We start from the raw sequence: 18794 nt of genomic DNA on the forward strand, positions 1-18794 counted from the left end.
TGGGGAAAGCAGAAATAGAGAAAGAAGAAATCATTGCAGTAATACAGGTGTGAGGTGATGAAGACTTGGGCTAGAGTGCTGACATTACAAAGTGCATTAAATAAAAATTTCCACAGTATAACTTTATGATGCATTCCATATGTAAAACTAAATTTGATATTACAGTAAGCATAACTACCTAAAAAGGAACTCCATGCTTTTCTTTATTATGAAACGTTTGACTTAAGATTGGAAACTTGAACATGGACCGATCTATAAACATATTTTGTGCAAGTAATATAGATGAATAAAAAAGCGTTATAATGAGAAATAAATATCCTCAACCTTTTCAAAGTAGATACATTTAAGCTTTACCTTTTTAAGACCTATTAAAAGTTTCTAAACACCCAACTAAAAAATCTCTTGGGTATTTACCTACTTAACTATGTATGTTGGGTGTTTACTTCATTTAGATCATGAATGATTATAAGGTACGGAGCATGGAACAACTGGGTCAGTCTATCTATCTGTCTATTTTTATATCCCTTTTTCTCCTCTAGCTAGTTTTTTCCCCCCAAAAGAACATGCAGAACACAGCACCTCAAGTATTTGCAATCTTTATATTAAGTCCTAGAATGTTTACTAAAGTGTTTTGCTCAATGAAATGGGGCAAGATCTGTGTTATGCAAATGATTATGTCTTTAGACAGAATCTCAAGTATGCAATAAGCATTTAGGCACTTTTTTTTTTTTTAACTCAAGAATGTAGACTTCCAATTGGTGAATCCTTTCTTGATGACTACACAACTGCAAAGAGACTATTTTTGAATTAAATTTGGTATCGTACAAATGACATAGGATCATTCTCTTGAGCCATAAAAGCACAGTATCATTGGCATAGCAAAAGAGAAAACTAGAGTCAATTTTTTTCTTGGAAAAATGGATTGCAGGGTAGGAGACTGGCTGCTGCCCTTCCTGTGCTCAGCATAGATATAATTAAAGGGGCTAAGGTGATACTCATTCAAAGTGTTCTGATCCATTTAGTTATAGACATACACTTGTGTTTATAAATCTTAGTAACGGAGCAATAGAAGTTAAACCCATAACTTAAGAGACTTAATTTAGAGGACTGAATATAAGAACAAAGTCCTTTAATGTAGTGACATGTAGTGTAATCATGCAGATAGTTTAGAAAAAAGAAAAACTTTGGTCACAACTTAAAAGTAAAAAGGTGGTTTTTAACACAGCTAACAATGAAAGATTTACTATTTACCTATCGAACATAATAATTTCAGAAAACGACGGAATCAGATCACCCAGTTCTCTGCTTCAGTGATGTCGATAACTCAACAGAGATGGTGGTAAATGCTGTTAAATGATTTTCAAAAATTATACAATCATGGTCTTTAGGTCTGCACGTCATCATGTAAGCAAACTATAGTAATTCTTGTTCTTCCCTGTGTAAGTTTGGTATCCTTTCTGTATATTATCTTTATATTTATAAATTCACTTAGTAAAATATCTTCACTCTTAAGAATGAATATTCTTTTCTAATATACTGAATTTGTAATTCCCTTAATTAACTCTTGCTCTTCTAGAATTCCTCAAGTTTTTCACAGTTCTTGTGTCAAACAAGGATGACTACCAGACAAATATAAAATAAATGTTTGTCCAAGGACAGTATTTTTCCATTATTATAAATCATTTCTAATAATATATTAGTATAATATCAGTTCTTAACCATTAATATTCAGCTTTATACCATTTTAAGATTTTAGGGTTTCTGTTATTTATAACTGGCCTATTTTGTCACTTTATACCTAATAATTTGCATTGTCTCCCCCAAGTCAGTACTGTTGAGTCATTTAAAATAACAAATTTTATTCATTGCAGAATGACCATTATATGACACGATAAAGTAAAACAGCTCTGATTCTGAGATATCATGCCCTTGGCAGTTTCCTCCATTTGGTCTCCCATGGGTCCTCTATAAAACATTTTTTGCAAAGCACTACCTGCTTTCCAAAACAGACACAATGTTTAATTGATTGGCTTAGTAACCTGTTTCAGACACTTTCTTATCAATTTTGCTTCATGAGGGAGTACTGAGATAGGAATTATCCTCCCCAAAACAACTAAAACACTTGGCAATAGAGAAAACAGCTTCTTAAAATATGTAATCCAATGATAACAAAGGATTATGATCCTTAAGAGGTTACAAACAAATGAGATGAGCCTAAGATTTCTAGCTGGTGGCAAGTTCCAGCCTGGAAATCAAATTGAGCTGAGGAGACAGATATCTGAATTTGGAGATGCTGAAGCAACTAGAGTATTAAGAAAAGAATTATAGAGAAGAAAGAGCTATGAAGACAAAAAGAGCCAGATATTTCCACAGGAGGCCTCTTTAGTTTTTGTCTGAGTAACAATCTGCACCACGTATAAGATAAACCCCGTGAGGACAAGAGACAACTACTTCCCACAGAAGGAAAAGTACTTGGGATAAATAAGATAAAAATTCCTAGAGATCACACAGGACCAGTGATTGCATGAGTTCTTTCTAGCCAGAGCAGAGAGGCCTTATTGAACTGATGGGGAAATTAGTGGAGACCACAGAAGGGCCATCCTTTATAAGTAAGACTAAATTATCACTGGACTAAAAGCATATTTTTACTCACTCTATAAGGGCTTAAAAACCAGCCACAAGGATCAACCAAATCCAGAAGTAACTCAACTCCCTGTCATATATAGTCTCATAATCTTAAAATTTATTCAACAAAATCCAACCCTCAACAGTATAAAGTTAATAATGTCTAGCCTATTATCCAAAATCACTAGACGTACAAAGAAGCAGGAAAACATAAACCATAACTAGTCAACTGAAATAGACAAAGAAATGACAGAAATCATAGAACTAACGGACAACAATGTTAAAACACCTGCCATAAATACGCTCCACATGCTGAGGGATATAAAGGAAAACATGAACATAATGGGAAGAGAAACTTAAAAACGAACTTCTAAAAACAGAAATACAATATCTAAAATAAAAAATATACTATATAGCGTTAACAAAAGATTAAACACTGTAGAAGTGAAGATTAATGATCTGAAGAAATAGCAATAGAAACCATTCAAGATGATATACAGAGATAAAAATTATTAAATAATATGAACAAAACCTCAATAATCTGTGGGTTGATATCAAATGGTATAAAATATATGTAATTGATATCCCAAAGGAGAACAAGAACAGAAAAAATATATTAAGATATAATGGCCAAAATATTTTCAAATTTGATAAAAGCTATAAATCCAGAGATCCAAAAGGTCAACAAAAACCAAGTAAGATAAACACCAAAAGAACTCCATAATAAAGCAGAGAAAAACAGATGACAAAGAGAAAATCTTAGCAATCAAAGAAGAGGCACATTACCCACAAATGAACAAATCTAAGAATAACTGCAGACTTCTCACAAAAACTAAGCAATCAGTGTTAGAAAAAAGAAAAGTTGACTTAGAATTCCATGTACAGCAAAGGCAAAATAACACTTCTTGAGGAAGGAAGGATGGAAGGGAGGAAGGAAGGAAGGAAGGAAAGGAAAGGAAAGGAAAAATGAAAAAGAAAAGCTGAAATATTTTGTCACCAGCAAACCTGCATCACAAGAAATATTAAAGGAAGCACCTCAGGCACCAAGAAAAAAAAATACCAAGTTGAAACTCAGATCTTCTCAAAGTAATAAAGTCAAAAATGGCATATGTAAGGATAATTATAAAATGCTATTTTAAAAACTTATTTAAAAGACAACTGACCATCTAAAACATTATATGTGAATAGCAATGTACTGTTTCATAATATATGCAGAAAAAATTAATCATGACAATGCACGAATGGATGAAAGGAGGGAAATGAAAATATACTGTCGTAAAAGTTATTTTTATAATATGGAAGGTTATATTACTGAAGGTACATTGTGATAAGTTAAAATTGATATTAAAGTTTAAATTAAGAACTATAAACATAAAACACTGAGCTATAGTTAATAAGTGGAAATTAAAGGAGACACAAAATATGCTCAATTAATGAAAAAGTGAACAGAAAAAAAAAAGAAAAAAGCGTAACAAAGAACACATGGAACAAAAACAGACACTAAGATGATATATTTAAGCCTATATGCATTGATAATTATATTAAATATCATGGTCTAAATACTCCAATGTTAAAAAAGAGAGTATCATTCAGGATACAAAAAGCAAGATCCAATCATATGCTGTCTACCAGAAACACACTTTAAATATAAAGACACTGATGGACTATGGGCAAAAGAATGACAAAAAAAAGATTTATTATGTAAACATTAAACATAAGCAAACTGGAATTGTTTTATTAACATAAGAAAAACTAGATTTCAGAAAAAGAAATATTACCAGCAACAAAAAAAGAGAATTCAAAATGAGAAAGGGTCAATTCAACAAGAACATATAATAATTCTATACATGTATGTACGCAATAACAGAAACTCAAATACATGAGGCAAGATATAACATAACTAAAAGATAGTAAACACATATACAATTAAATTTTGGCATTTCTTATGGTTAGAACAAGTAGACACCAAATAAGTAAGCATATAAATCTGGAAAATACTACCAGACAATTAGATCTAATTGACATTATAGAACACTTCAATCAACAAAAGAAAAACACACATTTTCAAGTGCATGTGGATCTATGCCTCACTGTAAAACAAGCCTTAGCGATTTCAAAATAAAGTCATGCAAAGCATGGTTTTTGACTACAGTGGAATCATATTAGATATCTTTAAGAGAAAGGGATTTGGAAAATTTCCAAATATTTGGAAATGAAATAATATGTTACTAAATAATCCATGGATCAGGGGCATCTGGGTGGCTCAGTCGGTTAAACATCCAACTCTTGATTTCGGCTTAGGTCATGATCTCATGGTAGCAAGATCGAGTCCTGTGCCAGGCTCAATGTGGAGGGCAAAGCTTGCCTGGGATTCTCTTTCTCTCAAAATAAATAAATAAACTTTAAAAATAAATTAATTAACTCATGGATCAAAAAAGAAAGCACAAAAAAATTAGAAAACATTTCAAACTGAATAAAAATATACACAATAGATTCTAATTCCTGTAGTGCAGCTAAAGCAATGCTTACAGGAAAATTTATAGCATTAAATACTTATACCAAAAAACAAGTCTCAGAACAAAATAATAATCTACACTCCTACCTTCAGAAAATTGAATAGTAAGCTAAACACAAAGTAAGAAAGAACAGAAAACAATAAAACAGACAAAAAGAAAGATATCAATAAAACTCAAAGCTGTTTCCTTAAAATAAATTTTAAAATTTGATAGCCTTTTGGCCAGACTGATCAGACAAAGAAGACAAACATAACCAATATCAAAAATAAAAGAAGTAGCATAGATTCTACTGATTCTACCTACTGATTCTCCAGACATTAAAAGGATAATATGGAAATATTACAAAAAACTTTGTCAATAAATTTAGTAACTAAGATGAAATGGGCAGTAATGAAAAAACTATATATCAATCTTATACAAACATCTTAGAAAACAGGAGTGGAGGGAAACCTGGCTGGCTCAGTCAATGGAGTGTGAAACTCTTGATCTCAGGGCTGTAAGTTCAAGCCTCACACTGGGTGTAGCAATTGCTTAAAAATAAAATCTTTAAAAACAACAAAAAAATAGGAGTGGAAGCATTTCTTAATTCATTTTTCAAAACTCTAATTTCAAAGTCAGCAAAAATATTACAAGAATAATATCCCTTATGAAGTAGAAAACATCCTTAACAAAATTTTAGAAAATCAATAATGAAGGCAGCCTGATAAATTATAGGCAACAAGTTTGAACAGACGCTTCACAAAAGAACATACACAAATGGCTAATAATCTCATGAAAAAAACATGTTCAACATCATTAATTACAAGAGGAATGTAAATTAAAACCACAATGAGATAAAAATAAACAACTATTAACTCTCCCTCTGCCCTCTCCCCTGCTCTCTCTCTCTAAAATAAATAAATTTTGGGGCGCCTGGGTGGCGCAGTCGGTTAAGCGTCCGACTTCAGCCAGGTCACGATCTCGCGGTCCGTGAGTTCGAGCCCCGCCTCAGGCTCTGGGCTGATGGCTCGGAGCCTGGAGCCTATTTCCGATTCTGTGTCTCCCTCTCTCTCTGCCCCTCCCCCGTTCATGCTCTGTCTCTCTCTGTCCCAAAAATAAATAAAAAACGTTGAAAAAAAATAAAAAAAAAAAAATAATAAAATAAAATAAATAAATTTTAAAAAGATTTTTTTAATGGGGCACTTAGGTGGTTCAGTCAGTTGAACATCCAACTCTTGATTTTGGCTCAGATCATAATGTGAGGGTCAGGGGATCAAGGCCCACGTCAGCCTCTGTGCTGAGCTTGGAGCCTGCTCAAGATTCTCTCTCTCTCTCTCTCTCTCTCTCTCTCTGCCCCTCTCCCCTGCTTAGACTCTCTCTCTCTCTCTCTCCCTAAAAAAAATAAATTTTTATTTATTTATTTTTTTTTTTAAATGTTTATTTTTATTTTTGAGAGAGAGAGAGAGAGAGAGAAGGTGGGGGTGGGCAGCAGAGAGAGGGAGACACAGAATCGGAAACAGGCTCCAGGCTCCGAGCCATCAGCCCAGAGCCTGACGCGGGGCTCGAACTCACGGACCGGACCGCGAGATCGTGACCTGGCTGAAGTCGGACGCTTAACCGACTGCGCCACCCAGGCGCCCCAAAAATAAATTTTTAAAAATAACAACGATTAAGGGGCGCCTGGGTGGCTCAGTCGGTTGAGTGTCTGACTTCGGCTCAGGTCATGATTTCACAGTTTGTGAGTTCGACTCCGTGTCGGGCTCTGTGCTGACAGCTCAGAGCCTGGAGCCTGCTTCGGATTCTGTCTCCCTCTCTCTCTGCCCCTCCCCCGCTCATGCTCTGTCTCTGTCTCTGTCTCTCTCTCTCTCTCTCTCAAAAATAAATAAATATTCAAAAAAAATTTAAAAAGTAACAAATACTAAAATGGCTAAAATTAAAGAGATTCATATTACCAACTATTAGCAACAATGGGGATCAACTGGCACTCATTCATCACTAGTGTAAATATCAAATGGTACAATCATTTGGAAAACAGCCTGGTAGTTTTTTTATAAACTAAAATATGTACTTGCATATGACCTGGTTACTCTTAATCATTCATCCAAGAGAAACAAAAACATATGTTTGCACAAAGAACCATATTGCAATGTTCAACACAACCCTAACCAAAGAAAACAAACCCTGGAAAACATTCAATTGTCTGACAACTGGGAAATGGTTAAATAAATGGTGGTATATCCATAAAATCAAACGTACTAAACAAAAAAGAATGATACGCATAACAATTTGGATGAATTTCAAAAATATCAAGTTGAGTGAAAAAAGCTAGACACCAAAGTTTCCATTTATGTGAAATTTTGGAAAAAATAAACTGATCAAGTGACAGAAAGTTGACAGGCTAAACGGCAAGGAAAAGAATTGACTGGAATAAGGCATGAGGGAAGGTCCAAGGGGCATGGAAATGTTCTATATCATGATTATGGAGGTGGTTACACAGGTGTATAAATTCATCAAAATTCATCAAAATGTACTTCATGCAAACTCCACATCAGCAATACTGGTTATAAAGTATTATGTGAATATATAATATGTACAGAAATACGATTAGTATCATAAGAATACAAAGATAAATATGTCATAAGTATGCTTTTTTGTGTTCATATGGGGTAAAGTTGTAAATATATGTATATATATGTATATAAATGTATGCATGTGTATACACACACATATATATGTATGTATATATAAAAATATAGATATACACATATACACACACTACAATTCATTCATTCATTCATTGTTCAAAAAGAATAGTAACTGAACACCACAGTAGGATAAGATGCTAAAAGTGTTTAAGATAAAACCCCTGCCCCCAAGAACTCACAGGCAACACCTATAATAGAGATCAGAGAAGCAAGAGAGTTTCAAGGAAGGAAAGATTAATTCAGGTGGGCCCAAGGATTCAAGCGGCAGCTAAGCAGAAGGAGGACACAACCTTTTGCCATCTTTGTAAATGCTCTCTCTCACAAGTTAAAAATAGCACATACTTTTTTTTAGCCCTGACTTTTGCCAAATATGGGCACAGATTTTCTCCTGATAACCTCTGAAGAGTTGACATTATAAATAATTATTTCTTATGGCTGAAGACTCAAGCTGATGCTAGTGTTGGCATCAGAAAAAAAGTTTCATAAAATAAACTTAGTTAATATTTCAATCCCCAAAACTAAATGTTATTGTTATCATTCTTTATGTTCTAATTTCTGAATCGGGAAAGTAGTGACTTCCTGACTGGTGGTTTTACATAAATAAATACCAAACAATGTCATTTTTTTGTGGCAATCAACAGCCTACATCGTTAAATAAGTACTAGGGATATAATGTACAGCATGTTGATTATAGTTAATAATACTGTATTATATATTTGAAAGCTCTTAAGAAAGGGGATCTGGAAAGTTCTCATCACACGAAAAGATGTGTGACTACATGAAGTGACAGATGTTAAATAAACTTATTGTGGTGATCATTTTACAATATAGACATCAATTACATCATATACCATAAACTAATACATTAGAGGTCAATTATATCTCAATAAGACCATAAAAAGAAAACAACCCGTATCAATGCTCTTCAAATTTCTTTTTTTTAACTGGACACATTCGTCAAATCAAATCTTAGGCAGAAATAAACATAGACAACAGGAAGCAGTAGGAGGGGAGTCCACCTCAGAGTCCCCAAGACCTACCCCAAACAAGCTCCATGAGGCACCGTTTAAAACTACTTAGCTGCATAATCAAAAAATAACATTATAACCAAAACACAACTGATTCCTTTCTTTGATATTGGCACAAGGACAATACATTCGTTTGCTTATTGTTCTTTTAGGTAGGGAATGATAAACTGTAAATGTTATTAGAGTTTATTCAATGAAGCTAGGCTCAGAGGGTCTCTCTCCAGATGGGAGTAAACTTTGCTTCCTTCATTCCACAGTTACATAAATCAACATATATTTGGAAAGTCTTCTATGGTCAATACAGCTAGCCAAGTAAATTTATGTGACCCTTAAAATAACAGTTAAAAACTAATCTTCTAAAACAAAAATAAGTTTAAACTTCCCCCAAAAAAGTCATGGAGTCTAACAAACCTTTAAATATGTAATAAATGGTTTTCCATTAGGATCCTAGACTTTTCTACATCTGTTTAGGCTAGAAATTTCTAAAAGAACAGTTCTCTTGTGAAATTCTGAATTTAACTTCCAGACCCCAGCTAAAAGAGGAAGTATAAGGAGTGAGTGAAATGAAAAAATACTAAGGGACTTATCCAAATATTTTTGAAGCTGCAAAAATATTCAGGGTAATTTTGGGGAAAAGTACAAATTGGTTTTTATTTTATAAAAACTGGCTATTCCTACTGTGTTTACTTTGGAAACCTCATCTGCAAATAAACTTCATTCTGTTTGATACTGTAGGTTGAATTCACAAATGACATTTGTCTAAATTCATTTATGGAGCATTATGTCCTATTCTCCATTTCTAATAAAAATGGAGAACACTGTAAAACAAACAAAAACAAAAAGTCAAAAATCCAGGAAGCCAGGGTTAGGATACCTATTCATGTGACATTTATATCACCACAAAATAATTGAAATTCAAGGGAAGTTACTTGTTCCTAAGGAAAATATGAAAGTGAATTAAATTTATTAGCAAATCAAATTGGTCCTATTCATGATTTGCTTACTTAAATATATTCTGTAAGACAGCATTATTTCAGAAAAGTGTAAGTATTAGATATTCCTAATTGATCCACTGACTTCCTCCACTCCAACAGGCTATGTTAATGTAGATATTACTACAAAAAGTCCATCCTTGTTACATATCAATTAACTACATATAAAGTAAATCTGTTTAACAGGTTTCTAATAGTTTTATGATATATCTGCATATTTACTTTTTAAAAACTAGTCTTTAGGAAAATAAAGAATACCAAAACAGAGGAAAAGGATATTCTGTGGCAAAAACAACATGAACAACTAAATCTATATATGTAAAAAGAAGACAATGTCAGGCAATGAACAGGCTAATTCAAATATGCCCCTTTGCCATAAGGATTATTTTGCCCTGATTATTTTGTGAAACAGCAGACACAAGAGAGGCTCTGAAAACAGAGTGGAAGTTACCTTTTTTAATAAGGGAAATTTACATTTACAAAGGAAATTTCCATTTGTGAGGGTATCTCCCTTCCCTGTTCCAAGAAGAGGATGTCTCTAAGTCACAAGAGACTCTTTTTAATGTAGAAGGCTCCACTTAAATCTGCATAATGAACTTTACCCTGGGTAACCTTGCTTTTCCTGGTCACCTTTCCAAAACTGGCCTCCCCTACCTCTTTCTTTCTTTTTCTTAAAGTAAAGGTGGCATTTAAGCCTGAATTTTAAACCATCTTGTAAAGTTACTAATTTTTCCCTGGGTATCCCTCATGTGTACATAAGGTATACAAGTTAAAATTTTTCTGCTTGTTTTTCTCTTATTAATCTGCCTGTTGCAAGCTGAGTCTTATAAGGGTAGAAGAAAAAAATCTTTTTCCCTCCCCACACTTCCAAGATTCCATTAAAGAAAGTTCCATGCTCTTGGCAGAAAGAAATAAGAGAAGGAACCCTCAACCCTGAGTCAGGGTACCTGAATCCTTGGTCATGCTCTGATTTAGAATCAGCATCCCAGCTTACATGGGACATCAATAAATTCTGATATAGGGCCTCCCTGTGCACAGTAAAACTATTAGCAAGACAATTCCTTTCTTCCTCAATTTTCTATGATTATCATAATTAACAAATAGCAGACCTGAGATTTTATGTGAATGTGGAAATCAGTGTGGATTTCTCCTAGTCCAAATCTCAACTTTGTTCTACTTTTCAATTTTCATGTATTCAGTAAACAGATATTAAGTATCTACTAATTTATTATATGCTTGGCACTCTGATAGGCAGCAGAGATATAAAAACAAAAGCAGTTCTTGCTCAGGTGAAGTTTACAGCTTATTGTGGTAGATCCACTGTTACCATAATACAACATGATTATAAGATGAGAGAAGAACAAAGGAGAGGCACAGATTTGAGAATTCAGAGAGGGCCTTGAGGGAAATCAGATCCAACATGATTTTGAAGGATGAGAGGAAATTAGCCAGATAAATGAAGACGAGGGGTTGGTGGTTGGTTATTGGTGCACAGCCTGGAAAGTTTTCTGGGAAGAAGGAACAGCCAATCCAAAGTCTCAGAGGAGAAAACACTATGAACCAGGGGAACTAAGAAAAGTACATTAAAACTGAACTCACCGTGACTCACATCTACATTAAACTCTAGGATGATCCTCCAGGATGAAAGTACCCACAACTATCAGTCACTTTTTTATACTTTCTTCCAGATTCTGTTCTGTGTTTTCTCTCCATTAACCTAATTCTTTACTGTCTTTCTAACCCAAAGTTCTTCGCTGTGATTTCTAAAAACTCCATTCCATTGTTGGACCCTCTTATTCCCAGTCTTCATGAAAAATTCAAATTCCTATCCTCAAAAAAAAAAAGTCTCTCATCTGAACTAGTCTCTTCTCCAACAGCTCTCTTTAAGGAAGGCTGCCCATTCTTCTAACCCCATATATCTTAGAGATTGGACCTGGAACAGCCTTCTCTTTCCTCACTCCTACTTGCCCCACCCTGAGGAAAATCCTGCTCCACTGAGACTTGTGCCATCCATCTTTATTGTTCTGTTGCTGCTGTTCCTCATTTACTGAAGACTATGACACCTAGCCCACTGTCTTTCCATCCCATGTCTCGCTGTCACCTCAGTGCTTTCCACATTCACACAGACAACGGATCCAGTTTGCCAAACCCTGAATACTCTGACCTACTCACCTCCTGTAACCCTGATTATTGTTTCATTTCAGTCACAAACTTCCATGGCCACACTATGGAACCTGTCCTCAATGAGGGCTCTTCTAGACATCTCATTTTCTTACCATAATCTCCAAGTCCTCTAGTCCTTACTCAGTTGCCCCCTCTATAACCCTTCTGCATCATGAAAACATGTATTATATCTATTTTTTGATCAATATTGAATTCTTAAAGCCTAATACATAGTAAGTAGGCCTCAATAATTTTTGTTGAATGCACAAATGGGTAAAGCAACAAATGAAGATATAAATAAATGAGAGAATGGTAGAGAAATAATTGAAAATGTCATATGGCCAAAGATAAATGAGACATTAGGTGAGGAAAGGATGGGTTGACTGAGAAGGCTAGTATGAAAATAGAATGGAAAATATTTTAATAGCCAACTGAATGTAAACAGCAGAAAAAGAGAAGGTATCAAGGATGACTGACTCAGGTCACTTATGCTGAGGTGACTGTAAGAAAAGTGGGAACATCAAGAGCAAAGGGTAACTCTAATGATGAACATGTCTAATGGGGAGATTCTAACTTAGAATGGGCCATGTGGTAAGGTTAAGAGGACCAAAGAGAGCTGGAATACAGGACGAAAGTTGAGGAGGCAGTCAGGATTGGAGGTTTGGACATTATCTGCACAGAGTAAAAGAAAATTAGTGAGATTCATTCATTCAAACATTTATATAATAACTATTAATTGAGCACATACTATGTGTCAAACACTGTTTTAGGCATGAACAATTGATAGGTAACATAATAGTAGGTAAACAGCAATGTTACCATAAATGAAGGTAATGGGAAGTATAACACAAAATGAGGAGTGTTATTTTAAATAATGCTATCAGGAAGAAGAAACAATGAAGTAGAGGTCTTAGTGAACTGAGAAAAGAAGCCATGCAGAGAAAGGAAGAAAAGACCGAATTATGATAGAAAGATAAAGAGGCTGGCCAAGGTTGAGAAACACAAACATTTAGAATAAGAGGAGGAAGAAGTACCAGCAACGTAAGCAGAAAAGGAATGGAGATCTGTTGGGAACAACATCATATCATGGGTCCTTGGGGCGAAAGAGTGAAAAAAGTTCAAAATGCTCAACAGTGTCACATTTTACAAACAATGAGGATGGAGGCAACAGTCATTGGATGACACGAAGAGAACAATTCTAACTGGGTGGAGATAGTGAAAGTTAAAGACTACAGAATAAATACATATGAGGGGAAAAAAGGAAATAAATGTCACTCAAGAAGATAAAGAAGAAAAGGTCTACTCTTGAGGAAGAAGCAAAATTTAGAAAGAGGAGTGTGCCTTTTCACTTCGCTTTTGCCTAGGAAAGACTTGATCTCTCTCCTCCTAGATTCCAGAATCTGACATCTGCAGACACCAGACCTATGTGTGATTCATCCTAGCGTCCCCAGAACACACAACACAGAGCCTTGCTTATGAATCTGTTCTGGAAGTATGTGGAGTGTATTTGAAATTTTCCTTTCTTTTTTTTTAAGTTTTTATTTAACTTCCAGTGAGTTAACATACAGTGTAACATTACTTTTAGGTGTACAATTCAGTGATTCAGCATTCCCACACAACACCCAGTGCGCATCACAAGTGCCCTCTTTAAACCCCATCATCCATTTAACCCATCTGCCCACCTATGTCCCCTCTGGTAACCATCAGTTTGTTCTCCATAGTTAAGCATCTGTGTCTTGGTTTGCCTCTCTCTTTTTTCACTTTTGCTCATTTGTTTATAACAGCTTATGCTACAACAGCCAAATCACAGAAACAGCCCAAGTGGCCATCGATTCACGAATGGATAAAGAGGATGTGGTGTGTGTGTGTGTGTGTGTATGTGTGATCTATGTGTTTATCATTTCTTGCAATGGTAAAATAATATTGATCTACTGTGTTTAGATCACACATACACACACACACACACACACACACACACACACACATACACACAATGGAATATTACTCAGCCAAAAAAAATGAATGAAATCTTGCCATTTGCGATGACATGGATGGAGCTAGACAGGATTATGCTAAGATACTGATAAGATTATGCTAAAATAAGTCAGTCAAAAAAAGATAAATACCATATGATTTCACTCATATATGGAATTTGAGAAACAAAACAAATGAAATTTTGTTTTTTTTAAGTGACAATGCCTTCACTCTTTTCCTTTATTTAAAAACATAATATATTCATTATTTTAAAAATAAGGCACATTTGGGGCGCCTGGGTGGCGCAGTCGGTTAAGCGTCCGACTTCAGCCAGGTCATGATCTCGCGGTCCGTGAGTTCGAGCCCCGCGTCAGGCTCTGGGCTGATGGCTCGGAGCCTGGAGCCTGTTTCCGATTCTGTGTCTCCCTCTCTCTCTGCCCCTCCCCCGTTCATGCTCTGTCTCTCTCTGTCCCAAAAATAAATTAAAAATGTTGGGAAAAAAAAAAAAATAAGGCACATTAAAGAAAAAAATATTAAAATTACCTATAGTTATACTATCCAGTGATTGCCATCAACATTTTGGGTATGGCTTTTCCATTTTATTCTAGAAATATGCATATATATGTAAATAAATATCTTACCAGACATATAATTTTAACATCATTTTCAATAATAATTTTACTTGCTTTTTATTAATTATTTAAACTTTATCATATTGAGTTAATTTATTAATTTCATAAATATTATTTGAATGAACAATGGCCACATTTTCATAAACAGTTTCACTAATTCCTGGAAACTCTCTTCTTAATCACAGAAACTAATTTTAAAATTTTAAATGGTTTAACCATACCATGTATCTTTTTTCTAAGTTCATAATTTAAAAGTTTATAAAATAACCCAATGATGATACTTTTAAAGTAAATAAATTATTAGCACCTATTTTGAAAGGTTTTTTTTTTTCCATTTTATTTACTCATTCACTCACACCAAGCTGCTTAAATTATATGGTAAATGACCTTAACGTACTTCCCCCTAACCTCAGGGCCTTTAGCAAGAAGAGAAAAACCATTTATAATTTTTGTCACAAAGCCAAATCATAACCAAAATGTTACAAGGGAGGTCTCAAAAGTAGCTCATACCATCTCTCAAAAGACTTTACATTTATAACCCTATTACAGTTGGTTCATTCTAGGAATGCATAAGGAAACCTGGAAAATATATGAAGCATGGACTCCTATTTCCATTTATTTACCGTAGGTCATAAATTTCTTAAATAAAACTTGCCTTACTTTGACTCTTAACTCTTCCATTTCCTCTTTGCTACTGCAGAATATAAAATAAAAATTAGATTGTCCGTGATGAATGTTTTTATTTATGCTGAGCAAAGTACAAATGAGGATAAATCATGAGATGTATTTAGCATTTACAACCTAATACCTTCAGGGAACTGCTTACCACTTTATTAGATATGCCTACTGTTTTCTAAGTTGCCTATGGATTTGTAGTATACAGAAGTATTTAAAATACAGTCTTTTCTTCATTCTTTGTGTGTGAAAACCCTTAAACTGCCTTTCAAAAAACAAATTCATATGTGTTCTCCAAAGGTAGTAAGCTACTTTTAATTGATATAATTACTTTGTCAAAGGTATTAACCAAGACTTTTCTTGCCAAGGTAAAATAATATTGATCTACTGTGTTTAGTACAAAAGTTATAACTTTTTCTTTCAGGAGAACAGTAATCATAATAGTAGGACTCCTGGATAGTCAACTGAGAAAAGAAAATTAAAAACCTATAAGCTCTTCCATGTCTAGAAATTAACAACAACCAATTACCTTGAGCCAGATTATTTAATTATCATAATTAAAGGAAAATACTAGCAGTAGGTACCTCTTAATCTGTAGAAAAGATGTAGTAATCAGACCTTTCTATTTTTCCCCTTCTTTGATAGATAAAGACTGACCTTTGGTCTTCTGGGCACACAAATCTCTTGGTAAGCTAGGCCAACTGGCCTAGATATTCAGGCACCTTTGTGTAAAGGAGAGGCTATGATTCTAAAATTCCTTTTCCCCAAGATTCAAAATTAGGTCCCTTTCAAAATGCTTTCAACAAAAGACCTCACTTGATTTTTACATATATAACAAAGAATTCTTGTTACATATGTCTTTAATAATCCCTGGTTTAGATGACTGAAACATAATTGCTTTCTTAACGATTTAAAATCTTTACAAATACAAACATACAAATACAATATTGTTTTGAAACAACAGGTATATAACCTCTTAACTGTATTAGTTCTCTTATTCTTTCTAAATTCCCATAAGATAGTATGTACTCTGGTGTGTGTATGTATGTGTGTGTGTGCATGCGTGTATACATGCGCGCACATGTTTATGTGTGTACAAAGAAAGAAAGGCATACCTTTCACCATAGACACATGCCTCTCTACACAAAAAGTTTCAAAAGAAACCTTTAAAATTTAAATTGATAAAATATAAAAGGAAATATCCAAATTGTTGAGGCTCTGTGAAAATGACCCAATGGAATTTTATTTGCTTTTAACACTACAGATGTATTTCATTCCCTTGTGTTCCTTTGTGGATCCCAATAGGTGAACTCTTCAAGAGGCTATAGTCAGTGACTTCAGTGATGATTAAGTTGTTTCAATTTTTTTTTTGTTTTTTTTTTTTAATTTTTTTTAACGTATATTTATTTTTTTGAGACAGAGAGAGACAGAGCATGAACAGGGGAGGGGCAGAGAGAGAGGGAGACAGAGGGAGACACAGAATCTGAAACATGCTGCAGGCTCTGAGCAGTCAGCACAGAGCCCGACGCGGGGCTTGAACTCACGGACCGTGAGATCATGACCTGAGCCGAAGTCGGACGCTTAACCAACCGAGCCACCCAGGCGCCCCAAGTTGTTTCAGTTTTGAATATCAAACACTTGGGACATTTTCCTTTCAATTCAAATCTTTAATCTCCACCATAACTCCAATAAAAATAAATCCCAAGCCCTCAAAATGGGTAGAACAGATAATTTCTTTCAAGACAGTTTGGACTGAATAAAATTTGCAATGACTTTGAGATTGACACCATAATGTTTTGATAGTTAAGACTCTTGCAAACCCAGAGTTAGCTATGCGAGTGATTGGCACCATTAAAGCTCACATCTCACAGTCGAAATCGACATTTTATTTCAGCTTCTAATCAAAATAGAGTCAACAACTGATGAATGGATAAAGAAGTTGTGGTTTATATATACAATGGAATACTACTTGGCAATAAGAAAGAATGAAATATGGCCTTTTGTAGCAATGTGGATGGAACTGGAGAGTGTTATGATAAGTGAAATAAATCATAGAGAGAAAGATAGATACCATGTGTTTTTACTCTTATGTGGATCCTGAGAAACTTAACACAAGACCATGGGGGAGGTGAAGGGGGAAAAAAAGTTACAGAGAGGGAAGGAGGCAAACCATAAGGGACTCTTAAAAACGGAGAATATTCCATTGTGTATATAAACCACAATTTCTTTATCCATTCATCAGTTGATGGACATTTAGACTCTTTCCATAATTTGGCTATTGTTGAGAGTGCTGCTATAAACATTGGGGTACAAGTGCCCCTATGCATCAGTACTCCTGTATCCCTTGGATAAATTCCTAGCAGTGCTATTGCTGGATCATAGGGTAGGTCTATTTTTAATTTTCTGAGGAACCTCCACACTGCTTTCCAGAGCGGCTGCACCAACTTGCATTCCCACCAACAGTGCAAGAGGGTTTCCGTTTCTCCACATCCTCTCCAGCATCTATAGTCTCCTGATTTCTTCATTTTGGCCACTCTGACTGGCGTGAGTGATATCTGAGTGTGGTTTTGATTTGTATTTCCCTGATAAGGAGCAACGCTGAACATCTTTTCATGTGCCTGTTGGCCATCTGGATGTCTTCTTTAGAGAAGTGTCTATTCATGTTTTCTGCCCATTTCTTCACTGGGTTATTTGTTTTTCAGGTGTGGAGTTTGGTGAGCTCTTTATAGATTTTGGATACTAGCCCTTTGTCTGATATGTCATTTGAAAATATCTTTTCCCATTCCGTTGGTTGCCTTTTAGTTTTGTTGGTTGTTTCCTTTGCTGTGCAGAAGCTTTTTATCTTCATAACGTCCCAGTAATTCTACGTGGCAATGAGAAAGAATGAAATATGGCCTTTTGTAGCAACGTGGATGGAACTGGAGAGTGTGATGCTAAGTGAAATAAGCCATACAGAGAAAGACAGATACCATATGATTTCACTCTTATGTGGATCCTGAGAAACTTAACAGAAACCCATGGGGGAGGGGAAGGAAACAACAACAAAAAAAAGAGGTTAGAGTGGGAGAGAGCCAAAGCATAGGAGACTGTTAAAAACTGAGAACAAACTGAGGGCTGATGGGGGGTGGGAGGGTGGGGAGGGTGGGTGATGGGTATTGAGGAGGGCACCTTTTGGGATGAGCACTGGGTGTTATATGGAAACCAATTTGACAATAAATTTCATATATTGGAAAAAAAATAAAAAAAATAAATTAGAAAAAAAAACGGAGAATAAACTGAGGGTTGATGGGGGTGGGAGGGAGGGGAAAGTGGGTGATGGGCGTTGGGGAGGGCACCTGTTGGGATGAGCACTGGGTGTTGTACGGAGACCAATTTGACAATAAATTTCATATTAAAAAAAATAGAGTCAACTAAGAAAACAGTTTGTTTCTTTTTCTATTGTTATGGTTCTGTTGAATGCATGTAACCTAATCACTACCATCTGCCCTTAACACATCTTTCTTTT

The 18794-nt window shown here is 35.0% G+C and overlaps 1 protein-coding gene across 2 annotated transcripts in view; it reads right to left on the reverse strand.

The window, feature by feature from the left end:
- The window catches only part of HMCN1 (hemicentin 1), a 481286-nt gene that overhangs the window by 329730 nt on the left and 132762 nt on the right, over positions 1-18794 (reverse strand). The window lies entirely within an intron of this gene.

Source organism: Neofelis nebulosa, chromosome 15, assembly GCF_028018385.1.
Source record: "Neofelis nebulosa isolate mNeoNeb1 chromosome 15, mNeoNeb1.pri, whole genome shotgun sequence".
In the NCBI taxonomy this organism is placed as follows: domain Eukaryota; kingdom Metazoa; phylum Chordata; class Mammalia; order Carnivora; family Felidae; genus Neofelis; species Neofelis nebulosa.